We start from the raw sequence: 20,263 nt of genomic DNA, 5'->3' as shown, positions 1-20,263 counted from the left end.
GGCTGTGGGCTCCGCTGCCGGGGAGGTGGGCCGGGGAGCGGGTGGGTGGGGCCGGGCGGGGCTGTGCGGTCGGGGCCGCCTTCCCTCGGAGGAAGAGGGTGGGGACCGAGGGAAGCGGGCGGGGGTGGGAGCGCTGTCTCCGGGCCGCCGCTGATGGCATCCCCGGGCTCCGTCCTCCTCCTGCCTCCATGTGGGTTGAAAGAGGTTTTGTTCCAAGAGAAAGTTTGATGCCCAGACTTGAGGAGCCAGACTCGGGGGTCCCTGAGGTCCGCGCCTTTAAAGAGGCAGCTCACCCTGCCGTGTGAGCCCGTGCCCTGCGTGTGGGCACGTGGGAACCCGTACCCGAGCAGCATTCCTGACACGGGACCTTCCTTGAGAAAATTCCTCTGTGGGAATCCCCCTTGGGGAGGGGGCTTTGTGGAGATGGCACCCAGAGCCCGCACAGTGTGGGTTTTGCTTGAAAACAGTGCAGCAGGTAGTCAATGGCCCCTTGTTATCTCCCCGTAGAATGGACTCGACCAAGATCTATGCTCTAAGAGCTTCAAAAATTTAAATCTACCTTGCCGTCTAATTAAATATCCCCAAACACTAGTGTGTCCAAGGTGCCAATAATTACTCTGCCAATTCTTAATATTTTCTTATTGCCCATACTTTCACTTGGCTTTTGCAGTTTTGGAAAGGGTGCTGTGGGGCATACCAGAGTGGGTAGAAGTTATGGCTCACCTCTCAGGGTGATAGCCCAATGCAAAAAAAATACAGAACGCATGCCTGTCCACTCGAAGATAGGAGAAAGTTTCAGCCTTCAAAGCAAGACAGATTAGGTGGGGGTTATTTGCTTTACAAAACTTCCTCCAATGCAGAGAAGTGATGCTTAGAGTTAAAATTGAGTTTTACACAAGATTGTAGGAACACATCTATCATAAAGCTGCTCAGAGTAGAGGTAGTGACAGGTAGAGGTAGATATCGTATAGTCTTGCCATTAAGCAAATCTCAAAAAATCCATGTTAAATTCTGCATCATTCTCACTGATCACACGTGGATGCTCACATTTACATGTTTCCTTTCTTATCAAGACATATTCCTACCATAAGACAACTTCATAATTCCCTCAAAACACCTTAGCCAAGGCCATTTTGTGGTCCATATAATTTACCCCCATGCTAAAAAACGTATCTGCAAAAACATTTACATTTAAGGGAATTTCTCTAGTGGTGACACAGTAGTGTCCATACATTGAGCACATTTTATTCACCAGACATATGACTAGGTGTGGACATATATTAATACTTTAATTCTTGCAATCACTCCAAGGAGGTATTATTATTAGTTTCTCTATTTTTGAATTTAAAGAGTTCAGGTAATTTTGCCAAGATTATTGGGCAAGTAAGTGATAGAGGCAGGATTTGAACCTGGATCTGTTTGACTCCCTGCCCATGCTCTATGCTATCTCCCAGTTCTTCTTGAGAGTTGCCCTTATTGTAATGCAGTGGCAACATATGCTATCTCTACTGGCCTGGTGCATCAGACCCCTTTACAGAGTGTTTTCTCCCACTGGGAACCCCCACTGTGTACATGTATACTGAAAGGCAACACTGGCGGTCTGCAGACTCTCCCCATCCCATCCCCAGCATATAAATCAGATGGAAATATCCAAACATGTAAACCCACCTCATTCTTTCAGATGAGTTGGCCCCAGAAGACAGGTAACCAAGTGTTTCCCTTACTGGCACTTAAAGAGCAGTCTCTACCCTCTCAACCATCCAAGTCTATTTTAGCTCTGCATATGGAAGTACACCCCATCAGTTGGCAACAACACATCCCCTGCAGCGTTCACACTGGCACATTCGTTCTCTTGTACCAACTGTCAGAGAATTTCTGACCCGGGCCAGGCTACCTAAAAGGAAAGACTGAAATGAAGTCGCTGGGGAAAGTAGTATTAGTTCCAGGGAATCCCTGAATTCTCCCTGCAGGGCCCTAGGAACAGAAAGCAGGCCTTCTGGATAGTGGGAAATACCACGTATATGGTGCAGTCTATTTTCAACACTATTGAAATATGTGTTCACCATATAAAACTCCACCTGTTGTCTTGGTGATGGATGTAGCCACACACCTATTCCTGATTTGATACTCACTTTTTTTTTTTTTGAGACGGAGTCTGGCTCTGTGCCCCAGGCTGGAGTGCAGTGGCGCAATCTCGGCTCACTGCAAGCTCCGCCTCCCGGGTTCACGCCATTCTCCTGCCTCAGCCTCCCGAGTAGCTGGGACTACAGGCGCCCGCCAACACACCCGGCTAATTTTTTGTATTTTTAGTAGAGACGGGGTTTCACTGTGTTAGCCAGGATGGTCTCGATCTCCTGACCTCGTGATCCGCCCGCCTCGGCCTCCCAAAGTGCTGGGATTACAGGCTTGAGCCACCGCGCCCGGCGATACTCACTTTTATGTTAAAGTAGTTGTTGCTTGGCTGAATAGTATAAAAAACTGATGTCACAATTGTGACAGTTTTGAAGCTGTGCCTAAAAAATTATTTCTATTATAATCTACATCCATTGTTTTATAATTTCTCTTCCGTAGAGTTTTGTGTGTGTGTGTACGTGTGTGTGTTCTCTTCCTTGATATGGTTTTTAACTGTCTCTGGTTCTAAAATAATTTGCAGTAGTAAGCTTTAAAAAAAGTTCATTTTTGAGCTGTGACCATATGCTGCTTGGAAACGTATCCTTATAGTTGGCATTTTACTCATGTTACTCTTGTGCTAAGAATCTCAAAGTCCCATATGCATGCTTTGAGATTTCAAATGGACCCTCCTGTCTAAGTATTTCATTCTATTCTTGGTAGCAGTAGTAAGGTTTGAGTTTAGAATACAGATCCAGCACCTCACTTCTAATATCTCTAAACTGCCAAAAATCAAAGTAGCACCAACTAAAGTTGGGAAAGAAGAACATGAGGCTTTCTTATCACACTCTTACATCAGAATGGAAGGTGTACCCAAAACATTGTTAGAAATAAGAGTGAATAGACTTTTTTAAGTGGCTAGTGATCTGCAAAACTATGCCAAATTATTGAAATTGTAGTTTTTCTAAAGTTGTGCATTTGCAATACCTTATTAACTTAAAACTGTCTAGAATCAACAAACTTCCACTCTGTATGCTGTTCTCTTTCTAAAACTTCTTATTAACTAGTAATCCATCTTTATTTCTATGTTTCATCAAATTAAAAATGCCATCAGTTGTAAGACATAGCATTGTTTTTCTGCTGTACACAAAGAGAAAATTATTGACATTTCACTTCAAGGATATTCTTCCATGATAATGCATGAATAGGTCACACTAGTCTCGTTGCTTTCAAGTTTCCTTCATCTCTTCCTTGGGTTTCGGTACATTTTCCTGCCAGTGTTATTGGTAGCGTTGCTTGGGGTGTGACGGTTCACTTGCGTGAATCTCAGTAACAAACTGTAACATAGCTTCATTAACTTATGTGTTTCTTTATTCAGTCTGGTAAAGCATTTGGATCTTGCTTTGTAAAATGATATGGAAATGCCAAACAGAGACAAATGTTTCCTTTAGTAATAGAAGGTTTATGTCACACTGCTGTTTTGGTGCCTTCATGCATACACAGTAATGTCTCTTTGCAGTGCCAAATGATAGTGTAATCTTTTTGAAAACCATTTCAGTGGCAATTAAACAGAACACGTGCAGTGCCAACAATGCCCATAGCTCAGTAGAAGTGAAAACAGAGTGAATAGCTGTGACTAAGTTTATGCACATGCAGGGACATGACAGTTGTGCTGTGAGTACTGCCAAGTTGTCAGTAATTTTAACATACCATAAATGTTAAGACATATCTTGATTTCAGGGATGTTAAAATGTGAAAAAGTAATCTTATCAATGAAATATGGTAATCTGTGTTCACGTAGTTTCATGATCCCTAACCTGATTACATTTTTGTGTATTCATTCATTCATACAGTCATTCATGGTGTTAGACTTCAAGCTGCAGAAGGGCAAGGACTTTTTCTATCTTTTGTTCTCTACTATATACCAATAGCTTAAGACAGTCTGTTATACATAGTAAACCTGCTCAATAAAATAGATAGTAGAATGAGTGAGTAAATATCCTCCATGGAAGCCGTGGAGACACATTGAGAAGCTCACTACCCTCCTGTTGGTTAGAGTACATATTCTTAAAATTATGACGCTGACAGGAATGCCAAACGTGAAAAAGGCGAAGCAGTCCTTGATTTAATTTACAGGGTCCTATTCCAAATATGCCATTACAAAGCTACTTTAGGATAGAAGAAATTCCATTATATCTTTTATTCATCTTTACCACTGAAGGATTATATAACAACTTATATCTTGGTTCTGTTGTATGGTCTAAAATCAATTTCTTGAACTCTATACTTAGTACAATTTTACATACTTGTCCTGTTGTACATTTAACATCTACTAGAATTAACAGAGAAGTGTCTGTAGGCCTCTCTGAAGCAGAAACTCAGTGCTTGTGACCTTGCTTGGAAATACATCCCCAAGAATATATATATCTACTTAGGTACATTGCCCTAGAGTCCATTTTTTAACCCCCAAAATGGCTGTCTTTACATTTTCACATGTTACGAAGAAAAAGAGAAAGAAACCTTGCTGGGCAACACAGATCTCCATCTGCCAGTGCCTCTGCTTCCTCACTGCTGCCGCCTGCTCAGGCAGAGCGCACTTTTAGACCAAGGACAGGATGCTAGATGAAGATGCCAGCAGAAGGAATGGCACAGAAACTAGCTTAGCACCCTCTCTGAAGCAGTCCCAGGATCTAAAGCCAATTAGCATCGCCCAAATAACCCCACACTCAGTGTAAGAGCTACACCTGCAAAGACGCACCCAGCTTCCAGTCCAGTGAAATATGCGACCTCTGAACACGTATCTTACAAACTGAGGTCGCTAGTGGGTTCCAGCCTGCTAGCTCAGGGGAAGATGATATAGGCAGAGTGTCATTACTGCCTGTCCCCAAGTACGGTGAAGCAATGTGGCATGGTGGTGGGTGCTGTGAAGCGACATGGTAGATAGCTAGAGCTTGCTCTTTCATATAGTAGAAAATAATGGTTAATTAAATCTTTTTGGTTATTCACTAAAGGAACTGACATATAATTGCTTTTATTAAGTATTGTTAACGTGGGCCAGACAAGGTAATGTAATGTAAACGACAAAAAGTTTAAAACTTGTTTACTGAGCATAGAGGGTGGGATGAAAGAAAACCCAAATAATCTTAGCTGCCAATTCTATAATTATGTGGGATGTTTTAATAGTACCCAGGATTTGTTTTAACCAGGTATGGTAAAACATGCAGACACAGAAATGACTGTCATAAAGGAAGTTTATTATACTCAAGAGTCCCCTAGAAACCAGAGGTACAGCATGGTACGCCACGCAGGGGGCACACAGGGAAGCAGCAGGATCAGGCAGGAGGCAGGGGGAACAAGAAGTAATGTTGGCAAGAGCCTTACGGTGGTTTCCATGGGAAGGAATGAGCAAAGCAGGGTAAGCAGGTTCAGGATTGGTTAGTTTGCATCATTTTAGCAGGCTCTGAGGTACAGGGCTGTCTCTAGTTGTCTGCTACGTGGCCCTGGGGTGATTAGGGAAGGAGAATAGTGCTCCAGAATGAGTCTGATAATGGAGCTGGTGGGGTGTGGGCTCTTTGTTGGTTTGCATATGGAGAGGCGCTTGCAGGTGAGTCCCTTACTGTGTGCAGGCATTGGCTAACCCTGGGAGGGGCAGTCTGTCCAGGCCAGCAAGTCCCCAAGAGGTCAAAACATCAGAATATAGAGAATAAAATTCATGGTGGATGTATGGGGATTTTTGGAAAACAGTCAACTAATGAATTAAGCCTATGTACACATGGGGTATTTAGCCAAATGTGCAGTAGTGCCTAGTTTGGACTCTGACACGTGGTATTCAGTAAACATTAATTAAATCTGAGTTGTGGTGCCGGATGGTCCAACCATGCTAACACTCAGTTCTTGAGATATTGTAGTCAGGTGTGCAGTGTTTATCTTGAGAGAAAGAAAAAAGTGAGAAACCTGCGCTACATAAAGGATCCCCAGATGAAGGATGAACCCCACTCAGGACAAAAAAGGCAAAACACTTGACTCTTAAAACATTAGGGAACTCTGGCCGAGCGCAGTGGCTCACGCCTGTAATCCCAGCGCTTTGGGAGGCCGAGGCTTGTGGATCACGAGGTCAGGAGATCGACACCATCCTGGTTAACACGGTGAAACCCCGTCTCTACTAAAAATACAAAAAAATTAGCAGGGCGTGGTGGTGGGCGCCTGTAGTCCCAGCCACTCAGGAGGCTGAGGCAGGAGAATGGCGTAAACCCGGGAGGTGGAGGTTGCAGTGAGCGGAGATTGCACCACTGCACTCCAGCCTGGGCGACAGAGCGAGACTCCGTTTCAAAAAAAAAAAAAAAATACTTGGGAGGCTGAGGCAGGAGAATGGCGTGAACCCTGGAGGCGGAGCTTGCAGTGAGCCAATCGCGCCGCTGCACTCCAGCCTGGGTGACAGAGTGAGACTCCGTCTCAAAAAAAAAAAAAAAACACACACACACACACACACACACACCAAAACATTAGTGAACTCTTAAGCAAATACATTTTTAGCTATAAGGTCTTAAAATGTACAAGATAATTATATGTCTAGGGTAATTCCTTATCCACTGTGGATTTGGAATACCGACAAAAATAAGGAAACATGAAGGCTACATGCATCTTTTTAAAAGGGTGTTTCTCAGAGTAAATATTGGAGTTGCAAAGTAAATTGTGTGTTGCAAATTTTGTGCTCAGGAGCAGGCTTCTAAATGGAAGTTACTCAAAATAGCATGAAACATACTTTTCTTCTTGACTACATGTCAGTATTAATCAAATGATCAGATGATATATACACACATATGAAGTAATGATACTGGAGAGAATTACATGAAGGTAATTAACAAAATATGTGTTAGTGGCAAGCTTAGTCACAGAATGTTTAAAATGTACCTGTATTAACTCTGATGGACATGGGTTTAGACTCAGGCACTACTTATCATGATGAATGGCAGGAGTGCATGAAGGTGGGAGTGTTAGGGCTCACTGCTAAGTAAATTGAATGACCTATTGCTATGGTCAGCCTCATGACTTTATGTGGTTGGTTAATGATTATAGCACCTTTAAAGTCCTGTGACTTAGAATCTTGACCATGCATGTTAAGAAATATTAATGAAAGCATAAGCAAGAGGTCAATCTAATAATCTAAGAAGAGTAATTCCTTCATGGCAGAAACTCTGAGATTGCCCTCTCCTTACAGCTACTTTCACCTTGTAACCTTACACATATCTCCTTTGCATTGTGTAGGAGCTTATGCACGTTGATGGAAATTGTATTAATGTATTGCTGGAGCACAGCTGCTCTCCCATTGTGTTTCCAAACTGACATCATAACTCTTTAATTAAAGTGGCAGTGTTAGCCTCAAATGGCTGGCAAAACATTTCTGCCTGGCTAATGGTGTTGAACTGGGTTTGAGGTTGCTCAGGACAATCATTGGCTTTATCCATCCCAGTGAAGCATGTCTCTTAAGACAAATTTTTCAATCCAGGCTTTCATGTCTTTTAACCTCCAATTCCATACACAAATAAGGCCCATATACATGTGGAATATTTAGTCAAATGAGATAATATGCAGAAATACTCTCAGGCCCTTGCTTTCCTGGAGCCTTTTGTTTGTGTTGATACTTATAAGTGAAAGCCCGTAATGGTGAGGGTGGTGGGTGGAGGGGGCGGGCGAACAGCCTTCCTGGAGCTGTTGTAAGTTTGTGCATTCTATCTTAGCTTAAACCTTCATGAATTTGAATTGCACTGATTTGGGGATGGGGTGGGAAGAGGCAAACCCTCCTTATCTTTTTAGTCCTAGAGCCTAGCGTTGTGCCTGCAAGTGGTAGGAGCTTAATGTATATTGGTTGAATTTAAAAATGTTAGTTGATTGGTTGACACAGAAATTCCCAGCCTTCTTTGGCTTAAGGATTCCTATAAATTATGAATAAAAGTCCTTACAAAATACTCTATAATCTGATAGTTAAATGATCTAGAAGGAAGAATCAAGAACATAAAAACTGCTTTTTTAATGAATAGAAGCCATGAAGTTAAACTGGCCTTAACAAATTAAAATGTCAATTACAAATGACTGTTACTAAAATTCTATGATATTGGACTGAACACCAGACAGATTAAAATAAATAGAAATTCCATATTTAGATTATTTAGTGAACTTAATTTAAAACATACAAATGAACAATAGAGCTTTGAAGAAAGGATCAATTATTTAATGAAGTTTGCAAGACCAATAGAATAGCAGTTCTAAGAAGTAAAAACAGTAAGAAAGAGAATAATATACTTTTTGTCATAACCAAATAGTCCAATAAATTTCAGATAGGCCTTAGTGTTAAATGTTGGTGTGAGGGGGCAGGAAGGGGGGAAAAGAAAGAAAACAAAGTAATGTATTTATCCCAGATGTAAAAGCAGTTAATATTTTTTTTCTGAATATTTATGACATCTTACAAAAGACAGATGCATTGGAATGAAGAAAACTGAAAAGCATGTAAATAATGAAATATAGTAAGATAATTCTGAAAGGGAAAGTGACAAAAATGATAAAAACATGGCTGATGAAAACTACGGAAGATACGTAAGGAATTGAGATGAATATGGGATATATGGCATGAGTTCTCAGAATCTGGTTCATGGTGGTTGAGGGAGGTGAGCAGACATTTGGGACCTGGAAATACAAATGGAAGGTTCAGAGCACAAAACATACACATTTATTGCCGCCTCTTTAAGATGCAGCTTGTGCTTTGACAAAAATCAGATGTGATTTGAAAAGTTGAAATTCTGTGTCCACTGACCGTTTTTTCATTTGTTGAACTAGTAAAACAAAAATAACAATAACAGTCCTTGAACCACTACTAAAGAAGGTAAATTGTAGGGACTTTATTTAGAACCCACTGAGACAGAATTAAATATCAGGATTTTCTTATTTTACATTGATGCTTTTCCAGACAGTAGAAATAAATTCAACAAAAGTCTTTAGTCTGGTCACTCAGAGACAATGGTAGCACATTAGACAGTGTCTCTACCTTAGTTATATCTCTTGAAAACACACTTATCCAAAACATTATTAAGGTTTTGAAATTTGGTCTCAATCCCCAGGAAATGTTCACTTCAGCATTGTTTTTCTTATTTCTGTGAGAGCTGGAGGTTAAAACTGTATGAATCGTGCATGGAAATGAAGAATGACTTCTCTGTCCATCAAAAGTATTAAAATAGGGGCTGGGCATGGTGGCTCATGCCTGTAATCCTAGCACTTTGGGAGGCTGAGGTGGGTGGATCAGCTGAGGTCAGGAGTTCGAGACCAGCCTGGCCAACATGGTGAAACCTCGTCTCTACTAAAAAAAGTACAAAAATTACCCAGGCATGGAGGCGTGTTCCTGTAGTCCCAACTACATGGGAGGCTGAGGCAGGAGAATTGCTTGAACCCAGGAGGCGGAGGTTGTAGTGAGCCAAGATCGCGCCATTGCACTCCAGCCTGGGCGACAGAGCGAGACTCCATCTCAGGAAAAAAAAAAAAGTATCAAAATAGGGGCCAAGAAGTCCCTGGAGTCATAGCTATATTATATTGGATATGATTTTAGAATGGAAAGATCTTCAGCTGCCGCTCATCTGGACTTGCTTTTCCCTCATCCACAGAATGAGGAGAGAATCAATGACTGTTGAAGACTGTATGGTTGGCATCACCCCTGGGGGCTTTACCTTCTCCCCTTATTTCATCCCCACAGTAGTCCCCCATGTGGTACACCCCATTATTGTCTTTATTTCACAGATTAGCAAACTGAAGAACAGAGAGGTGAGGTATTTTTCCCAAAGTCACCCTAATAGCCAGTGAAGAAGCTAGGAGAACCCAGAGTGTCTTCAGAATTACGTATTTAAGCACTTGATATGTGCTTACAAACTCATTTTTGAGTTAAACTCTTCCATTTAGTGAAAGAGAAGTTAATGATGAGCTACTATGAAAGCAGGCTTCTATGTTGTTTTCATAGCTGGATGTTTCTGTGTACTTATGTCGGCGTACATTATATGACCATGGCATGTGCTTCACATCCCTCTACCTTTGTTTCCTTGTCTGTAAAGTAGGTCTATTCATTTCTACTGGACAGGTTTGTTCTGAATTTGCAAGATAATCTGTGTAAGGCATCTAGTGCATTAAAGTTACAGTTGTTATTGTTGCTTTGGGAAATTAATGTAATGGTTTAGTGAAAGTCACAGGCATTTTTATCTCTAGATTTAGCCCAGCCATGTCCACTGCTATGGTACCAACCCCACCCTAGCTGCTCAACATCACACATTCACAGGAGCTTCCTTACTGGCCCTCATAAGTCCAGTCTACAACCCTGTCTTCTCCATCAGGACCTGTGTTTTCTTCCTTACATGAAGTGGCTAGATGAATAGGAAGCAGAAGTGGAAAAGGAAGCACTTCCAAAGGAAGGAGGCAGAGCACAGAGTGGCCTTATTCTCTGCAGAAAGTTGCACCCACTCAGCAGAACAGCAGAATTAAATCCACCAAAAGTAGAATACAAGGAAAGTTTCCAGTCAACACTCTGGTGCCAACATTGGGGAACTATCATCTTTATTTGCTATCCTTTGAGTCTTGGATGTATTATCTTATCAAATAAGAAGAAAACCATAGGCAACCTCTAGTTTACTATTCATGCACTGACAAAATAGAGTGTATGTAATTACAGGTTCCATAAGATCTTAAGTAGTTAGCAGATCTTAAACATTCTTGCAAATATACTGTAGGCAGTGAAGCCTGCATTGTGTCCTCCTGATCTTTCCTTAAGAGATCCTGGGGCAGCCACTAGGAGCTTTTAGAAATCCAAATTGCTCTTTTATTCTCAGAGGTCCAGCACTACAGGTGTGTGACACCTGATTAACACATTTTAAAATATATTAAATGCATTTTTTGTATGAATACCTTTTTAAAATATATTTTTACTATTCAAGCAATATGTGTTCGATATAGGAAAATGTAAAGATTTAGGTAAGCAAATAGAAGAAAATGGAAACGATCCACAATCCTACCTCCTAAATATAATCACTATTTGCATTTTATTTCTTCCCAGGTGTCTTTTTTTACCTGTAATATTGTTTACAAAAACTGAATTATTTAATATACAGTTTTATAAGCTGCTTTCTTCACATAGGACAACTTATCCCAGCTATTTTTCCATAATAGTAAATCATTATACTGATTTTTACATAGATTAAAGGCATCAGGCCTTGGTTCTTGTGTTTTGGGACACTGGAAAACCCCCTACTCAGTCCCTAGGCTAAGGACTTTTTCCATCTCTACATAAGGCATACTCCTTGCCTCATGGAGTTTTCAAATTGCTGAAGCTTGGGTCTACCTGCTAAGAGGGAGCTCTATATCTGGACTCTTACATCTGCCCGTTAGTCTTGTCATCATGAGCCTCCCACTATTTTCATGATCTAAAAAGGGTCTGCGAGTTATCCTGGTGGTTCTGACATGGAAGTGCAAATGATCTTTTTTTTTTTGCCTTGCATCTTCTGATAGATGAATGTCAGGAGACACACAACCCTGCCAACTGGCCTCTTAAAACCAAGCCCATCTGCCAATAAAAACTGCCATTCAAAATGCTGATACCTTCTTCATCCTATAATTGCCATTTCTACAGCTGGCTCTCAATTGTCGCTTCTCCTGGGAGCCAAGATGCCAAACATAGTTGAAACTCACAGATAATAACCAAACTTCATGATAGTTCAGATCTCCTCCCCATCAATCTTTTAACTGGATCTGCTCACAAATGAACTGGTTCAGGTTTTTTCCTTCTTTTATTTCCCCGATCAGGCCCTGATTCAGAGCCTAATGAACAATGAGGTAGCCAAAATTTGGATTCCGGAGGGACAGGCAGACCAGTGTGTCTTGAGTATGTCAGTCTGAAACCACCATACTGAACTGTGTGTGATGAGTATGAAGTAAGGTGTTGTATACCAATGGAATCAGACACTATTCCTTCTTGGTTCTTTATTCAAATATTTTACCCAAAACACATATTTTGCTGCCAAGGTTCTCCAAAAGCCCATCAAAGCTCTTCAAACATGTTTCAACTAATTGATGTTCTTTTTCTTTTTATACTACCTTGACCTGTTCTTTCCTCAGTCTGCTTCCATCTTATCCCCAACTTCCTGCAAAAAAAGAAAACAAAAAAAAAATAAAAGCAAAAAATATATACATATGTGTAATGTGTGTATTATGTATAATTATATATTACAATGTGTGTATAGTATATGTATACACATTTAAAAACCAAAGTCGTCATTCTCTAGCCTCAAATGTTTTCATTCTTTTACCTTCCCCACTGTGGAGCACTGAGCCTTGAGCCCATTAGTCGCCACCTATATCTGTGGCAGTCAAGCCTCCTTTCCACCCCGGTCAGCGAGGAGCTGCCGCTTCACCTCTTCAGCCCTCTCTCTTCCTGTTTCTTCCTCCCCCAACATAAAGTCTCAGTTGCCAGATCCAATCTTCTTTCAGTGCTTCAATTTCTGTCTCCCCATTTCTTTACTTTTGTACTATGTCTTTTTTATTTCCCTGATATTTTTGTCCTCTCGGTGAGACCATAGGATGTATCTGAAAGAACAAACCTTAAGATCATGGTATTTTCTGTGACCATCACACTGTTAAAGTTTCCTAAGATAGCACCATGTTTTTCCTTAAAGGAAGTCATTCTGTGCTTTTCAAGGCCCTCATGCAGCTAATTGGGTTGTAACTATAAGAAAGGGTTACTGCCCTCTGGTTACATCACAGATGCATTATAGAAGTGCCATTTTGATTTAGGCATTGCAAAGCACTCATTTCTGACCATGTTCTCTCTGTCTTTGCTTTATAAGTGGTTTATTCCTCAGAGGCAGTGGTGATTCAGGCCCTGGAGGACCGCTCCAGCCTATTTGAATAAGCTATCAATAACATTAAAAGCCTTCGCAGACACTGATGTTTGCCAGCACTTACAGGCTAGTGCAAATTGGATGAGTGCCTTGTTGGTGTTTTCAGTTCCTCCTCAGTGTTTGTTAAACAGTTGAAGTATTTGTCAGAAATGTCAGTTGGACAGAAATGCATTATAATATGCACTTTTAATTTTTTTTTGTTGTTGTTAAAACTGTGGAACTTGATTTCTTGTTGGATTATGTCCTTAGCACTGCAAAGGAACACTGGAAGTGTTGAAAAGAAATTATATGTGAATTACCCTCATTTAGTAGAAGACAGTCAAAGCTGGCACAGCCTCCTGAGCTTTCAGCCAGGGTTGAGTGCCGAAGACTGTTGATTAGCAGGCAGAAAGAGCAGGAGCCCAGAATCTGTGCCCTCCTCCTGTCTTCCACCCAACGAAGTGTCCCAGGCCCACTGACCCAGCAAGGGAGCGACGCCAGCTGGACCCTGGACTAGAAAACAAGAAACACAATTCAAAGCTAACAAGAGCCTGGGGAAAATGACCACAGTACCATTGATTTTATCTGGGTCCTGGTATAGATTCGGGACATCAGTGATTTCTCCCTTGAAATCTTTGTAAAAAATAGGCAAAATGTGTGTGCTTTTTTCTTTTCTTTTCTCTACTTTCCCCTCCTCCCTCCCATCCTTCTTTTCTTTCTTCTGAAGACAGTCTATATCTTTCATCAGATTCTCAAAGGAATCCATGAGTAAAAAGTGTTTAAGAACCACAATTCTAGATTTTCTGCTCTTTAAAATCACTTCTTTGCTGACTATGATTCAAGTTGCTCCTGGAAAGATGGAAATTTGAGGCGACATCCCCAACTCCAAAGTTTAGATACCATGGGAGATAAAACATTTTAAACCCAAACTTTTTCATGTCTGTAGCACCCAGTGAATCTTAGAAACCATAAAATTAGAGGGAGGCTGCTATGGTGAGGCCAAACAGCACGGACAGTGATTGTGCCCACTCCCAGCATGGTCTGAAGGCTGTAGTATGACACTAAATTGCCTAACAAATGGTTGAACTGGGCTGCCATCTAACTTTTGTGAACGGATCTTTATTATTTTGTCTCCAGTAGGCATATATGCCCACAACTTTGGCTATAATTCTGAACAGCCATAGGTCCAAATACACCTTCTTTATTCTGAAATTCTAAAATACACCCGACAAACACAGTCATTCAAAAAATATATGTTCTTTCAGATTGTAAGTGCAGTGAGAATTGATGACATTTATTTTGTTTTTCACTCAGAATATAAGTTCCTCAAGAGCATTGATATTGGTCTGTGGAAAGAATGGATGCTTGAAGGACATAGAGTATCTCTTTGTAAAAATGACTGGTCTGAAATAATGTAAATCAAAAGGAAATCAAGTGATAATTAAGTCTGGTTCCATATGCAGTTAGGTTTTGAGAGCTTAGGGACTGTCCTTTATCGCATCACATGCTGTCTATGATGAATTGACCCAATAGACATACAGGGAAAAGAAATATATAAAATTTTTACTTTTGAAAGTTTTAAATTAGTCTTAATACAGTCTTAGAGTGAAAGCTCAACCTAATTTTGGAAGGGAGAGTCTAAGTGAGTTTATTTTACACTATCTATCTTGTTGGCTAAATTTCCTTCTGCCAGCCTTTGGACCTGTCAGTTCTGCTCATGAGTTTTGTCTGTGAACTTGAGTAAAGTTTCTGAATTTTTGTAGATGGATTTACTTATTTTTAAAACTTTGCATGGTGGTCTCTATTTTACTTGAACACACGTTAAATAAGAGGGTATGCTTCACTGAAAGGAAAGTCTTCATTGAGGATTAACCAACCAATGCCAAAGAAAGTGATGAATGACTGATGTTAATTTAATTATCCTGCAGATGATCCTGAACCATTACTGCTTAAGTGCCAAACAGATTCTTCTGTTTACAAATAGAGCACTTTCTTTGGCATTTGCAATAGCTTAGTGTATTGTTTGTAGGGTTTATGCTTCCTTTTCTTAAGAAAAAAAAAGACATAACCACATCTTTTTTAGTCTGCCATGTACCACTTCGCAAGTACAACAAAGCCTCATTTGTCCACTGTTGTAGGGAACGAACATGTTCCCAATAGGTTAGTTTTTCAGATTGCTTAAGCTCTCACTTTGTTGGTAATTTTTCTAAAATGAAGACACACTCCTCTGTCTTCTGAAGCAGAGAGGGCTGCCAGGAACTTTCTCTTTTCTGGATGGTTTGGGCCATCTGTGTGAGCATGGTGATGTGCCCTCCAGTGCTGTAAATCTATGTATGTGGAACCATTTGTCCATTAACCTAAGTTACCCCAGATACGTATGCTTGCTTTCTTATTCTCTCCAATTTTTGTGAAACTTTTAACTCCACAAATTGTCATGGTTACTTTTCATACCTGCCACACTATCGTTTAATATACAGCTGTTTCCTGTAGTTACCTGGGTGGCTCCACACCTCTCTTATGCTATCAAGAGCACTTTAAGAATGCCACACTTTTATTAATAATAAAGGAGTTAATATTGACATTTAATTTAGGGCAATGACACTTACTGGTTTTAATTCCTTTTAAAATGGGCTTAGGCTGAAAAATAACTTCTGGTCCATTACAATGAAATTGGTAAATTTCTAAAATACACCTTACAATTTTTAGTTCTGAACCCTTTAGCAACTATATGTGCAAAGTCCATTATACAACTCTACTTGAAGTCAGTCTATTAATTGTACTTTGTTAAAAATCTCAGCTTGATGTATGTTGTATATTGTAAATAACATTAGTGACAAAATAATGCAATTAACGAGCCTAAAGGGAAATAAAATGGGAGTTTTGAAGAGCTCACATCACTCCAAATGTAAATGTAACTTTTCAGTCACTAGAGAGAGATTTAGGTACATTTAGAGTTATATGTCTCCCAGATATAAGGACCTGGCTATGTACTAAAGACTTAAAGACTTGATATATGTGTGTGTGTGTGTGTGTGTGTGTGTCCACAGAAATAATCTTTCCTGGTACATGCTTAGCAATCTGAAAAAAGTTTTTTCATGGAATGGAGACAATATCTCCATTTTTTATTCCATCTTTTATAATATTTATTTGAGCATTGCAAGCAGATCCATTTTTGCCTGTGACAAACATCTATAGTTTTCTTGCTCAAAACTTCTATATAGCTGTGGTGGCAGTGGCTATAAATAGCTAATTAGGAGCCATTTGATTAGGTGAACACATGTTTCGGTTTTGTAGGAAAGTCTGGTTACTACAGCAGCTTCCTCTTTTGTCCTAGAGCAGCATTTAACTTTTTTTCTTTTTTCAGTTCCAGACTAGAATTATTCGTAGCCTTTTTGGCATTTTTTTTCCTCTATGAATGCTAGTCATCTGGAGCTATGGCAGTTGTTCAGCAAAACTGATTCTTCTGCAGGTTTAAACCAGGTGATTTAGGGCCTCAAGCCATTTTAGACTGAAATCTTTATTTGCTTTTCTCTACTAACCGAGTTCACAAGATAATTACAAATCGTCCCATTCCTTTTTGGGTTTGCTCATAGAACATTATTTTTGTTTTCCTATTTAACTATCATTCCATTTGATTATATATTATCTAATAGTTTATAAGTTCATTTTCCCTGGTGTTTATCAAAATAACACTTCTACACACCTCTCTCACTTCATGAGGGAGAATCCCTGGGGATGACTGTGTAAAAATCTCTGCCTGAGAAATGCAAATCAAAACCACAATGAGATACCATCTCACACCAGTTAGAATGGTGATCATTAAAAACTCAGGAAACAACAGGTGCTGGAGAGGATATGGAGAAATAGGAACACTTTTACACTGTTGGTGGGACTGTAAACTAGTTCAACCATTGTGGAAGACAGTGTGGCGATTCCTCAAGGATCTAGAACTAGAAATACTATTTGACCCAGCCATCCCATTACTGGGTATATACCCAAAGGATTATAAATCATGCTACTATAAAGACACATGCACACGTATGTTTATTGCAACACTATTCACAATAGCAAAGACTTGGAACCAACCCAAATGTCCATCAATGATAGACTGGATTAAGAAAATGTGGCACATATACACCATGGAATACTATGCAGCCATTAAAAAGGATGAGTTCATGTCCTTTGTAGGGACATGGATGAAGGTGGAAACCATCATTCTGAGCAAACTATCACAAGAACAGAAAACCAAACACAGCATGTTCTCACTCATAGGTGGGAATTGAACAAAGAGAACACATGGACACAGGGCGGGGAACATCACACAGTGGGGCCTGTTGGGGGGGTGGGGGGCTTGGGGAGGGATAGAATGAGGAGAAATAAAAATATATATATATCTGCCCAATTAGACCTGACTTTAATAGTGGGTGAGGATAGGCAGACCCTCCACATGGTGGCCACCAGCATGAGCACTTGGTTTGAGGCTGACATGGAAGGCAGTTGAGCAATATGGGTGTGGCGCTGTAGACAAACCCAGGCTTGTTTCTGATTGCTCATCCTTCTCTAAAATGTGTGGCTCCTACATTGATGAGGGCAGGTGCGCAGCAGTAAAGAAGGAAGAAATCACACTGCTGAGCAGTAGATCCAGGGTCGGACAAGTCCAGACCTTTGCTTCTATGCTTGATCACTAATCTCAACCCCAGGACTTGACCTGGACCTGACACAGAGTAGGTGCTTTGTTTTCTCATCTATAAAATGGACATTATAATGCCTACTTCAAGGTTTGTTGGAAGGGGAAAATGAGAGAGTAGGTGAACTGCCCAAGGCTGCGCCTAACACATAGTAGGCCCTTGTTATAAAAGTAATTCAGTTATCTCTTATCTGAGGTAATTTGGTTACTCGTGCTGGGATAGTGATGGAAAAAGGAGAATGGAGGCCTTGGCTTTATTTTTTTGTTATTTTATTTGTTTGTTTGTTTGTTTGAGATGGAGTCTTACTCTGTCACCCAGGCTGGAGTGCAGTAGCACGATCTTGGCTCACTACAACCTCCGCCTCCCAGGTTCAAGTGATTCTTCTGCTCGGCCTTCCTAGTAGCTGGGACTACAGGCGCACGCCACCACGCCCTGCTAATTTTTGTATTTTTAGTAGAGATGGGGTTTCACCATATTGGCCAGGCTGGTCTCGAACTCCTGACCTTGTGATCTGCCCACCTCGGCCTCCCAAAGTGCTGGGATTACAGCTGTGAGGCTTTATTATTTTTAAATTGTCTCTGAACTCTCTCATGAATGCTTTGAAGTGCCTTGGGTCTGAGTGTTTTAAAACAATTGTCATTCAGAAAAAGTTGAAAGCAAAAACATAGATCCCAACGATACAGCAGTTCAATCCACTACAGTTTGTTCTGGAGTAAAAACTCTTCTTACATATCACTCCATATGCAGAGACGTTCATTTAAACGTCTGAATGAAAATGTCTCTAACACATTGGAGAAGCCAGCTTCCCTGGTGGACTCATTGCAAAGCCACAGCTTCCTTTGGAAGGGCGGGCCTCTTCTTCTTTTTGGGGGCTGAGTAGAAAACCATGAGGCTCTGGGTTTGAAAGTGAGTGCGACTTACTGATCCAGGTGGAGCCTGGGGAATTTAGATAAGCTGTTCAGATGAAGTGAAAAATCAATAGGTCAGCAAGAGCTATACCCAGAGCAAGAGTGACGTGAATGCTCTGCCATCATTATTGTTAGCCAGGGAAAAGCAGTTAGACAGCACCACTCTGTCTGTTCTACTGATGGGTATGATAATTTCATAATGTGTGGCTTTAGATTATACTGTCTTAATGAGATCTGCAGCAAGGGGGAATTGAACCGCAGAGAATGATTTTGTGTGTGTGTGTGTGTGTGTGTGTATGTGTGTGTGTGTGTATGTGTGTGTGTGTGTGTATGTTTAAGTAGCATCCTAATGATTCTGAAAATTACACAAGGAAGATGCTATAATTGGCTAGACTGTGGCTGGCTTATCAACACTGGGCCATGTATTGTGCTTCTGCATTTCTAATTTGATTACCTGGAAACTTGCATCATTAAACTAAAAGGTATCCACATTTTATGTCTTGATAGGACAAAAAAAAAAGAAAGATTAATGATACTTTAGGAAATGATCGACTCGACTTTACCCAGGAAATGATCTCTTCTCACTAATGTTTCATTCTAGACTCAACAGCCCTGCCTATAATTCTATAATTAGAAATATAATATTCAAATCCAGGTACTAGAAAAAATGTGGGGCTTATTTTCTCTACCTCTATATTTGCTATATTTGTTTGGCTTATTGTCTTCTTTCTTGCTCAATGAAGAAAATGTATTTAAGTATGAGTATCAGAAAAATAAAATTAAATGATTTATAGAATTTTTTCATTTGGGGAATATTCTACTTTTATACTAGTTAATTGTGTTTTGGGACATAAGACACAGGAAAGGTTTTCCTGTAGTGCTTATGTAGTAACTTTTTAGCCCACAGAAATGTGTTATATTTTCTACCAGTATGACCAGTAAATACTTCTACTCAGAATATCTGAAGGGAAGATACTCAGTGTGATTTCCTGTGCATGATAGTGTGTCTCAAAATGAGAATTACAAAACCTGATAGTGCTGTAAAGCTGTAAAGGTTTTATGTTTAGACCAACATGCTGTCCTAAGGTGTTTACAAATTAACTGCTGCAAAAATACTGTTTACTAAAAATATTTTACTAAAAATATTTTTAAAATCCCATAGCCTGATTGTCTCTTACTAATAATCTTTATTAATATTCACTTGAACTTGATATTACAGTATTGCAGACAGTGCTTTGTAAGACTTTCTAATGGATCAAAGACAACTTTTATTAGTTGTTTGATGTGTAATTCTAGAAGAGTGTAAGTTTCCTTAGACTGCAAGGCCCTACTCTTCGAACATGCTTCCATCCTAGAATCCACTTACTTCTCCACTAGCATATACTATGTAGGCCCAGAAATCAGCTGGTCAGGGTCTAGGAGCTGGGTATATACTCTTGCCTACGGAGGGCATAATAAAGCGTAGTAGGAAATGACACAAGAAAAGTTCAAGACAGAATACCAGCCCTTGATCAAGGCTGTTGAAGACAGAGGATGAACATGGAGAAAACAATGAGCAAAGAACACTATTAAGTACTCAACTGCACAAGGTTCAAAGTTGTTTTCTTGTTCTTAGGAATGGAATCAAGCAGGGCTGATTTTGTTAGACATAAAGAAA

General features: G+C 40.2%; 1 protein-coding gene across 3 annotated transcripts in view; it reads left to right on the top strand.

The window, feature by feature from the left end:
- FRY (FRY microtubule binding protein) overlaps nt 1-20,263 on the top strand; it is a 458,299-nt gene that overhangs the window by 281 nt on the left and 437,755 nt on the right. The window lies entirely within an intron of this gene.

This window comes from Nomascus leucogenys, chromosome 9 (genome assembly GCF_006542625.1).
Source record: "Nomascus leucogenys isolate Asia chromosome 9, Asia_NLE_v1, whole genome shotgun sequence".
Classification (NCBI taxonomy): Eukaryota; Metazoa; Chordata; class Mammalia; order Primates; family Hylobatidae; genus Nomascus; species Nomascus leucogenys.
The sequence above is the reverse complement of the archived record's forward strand: the minus strand, read 5'-3'. Positions and strand labels throughout refer to the sequence as shown.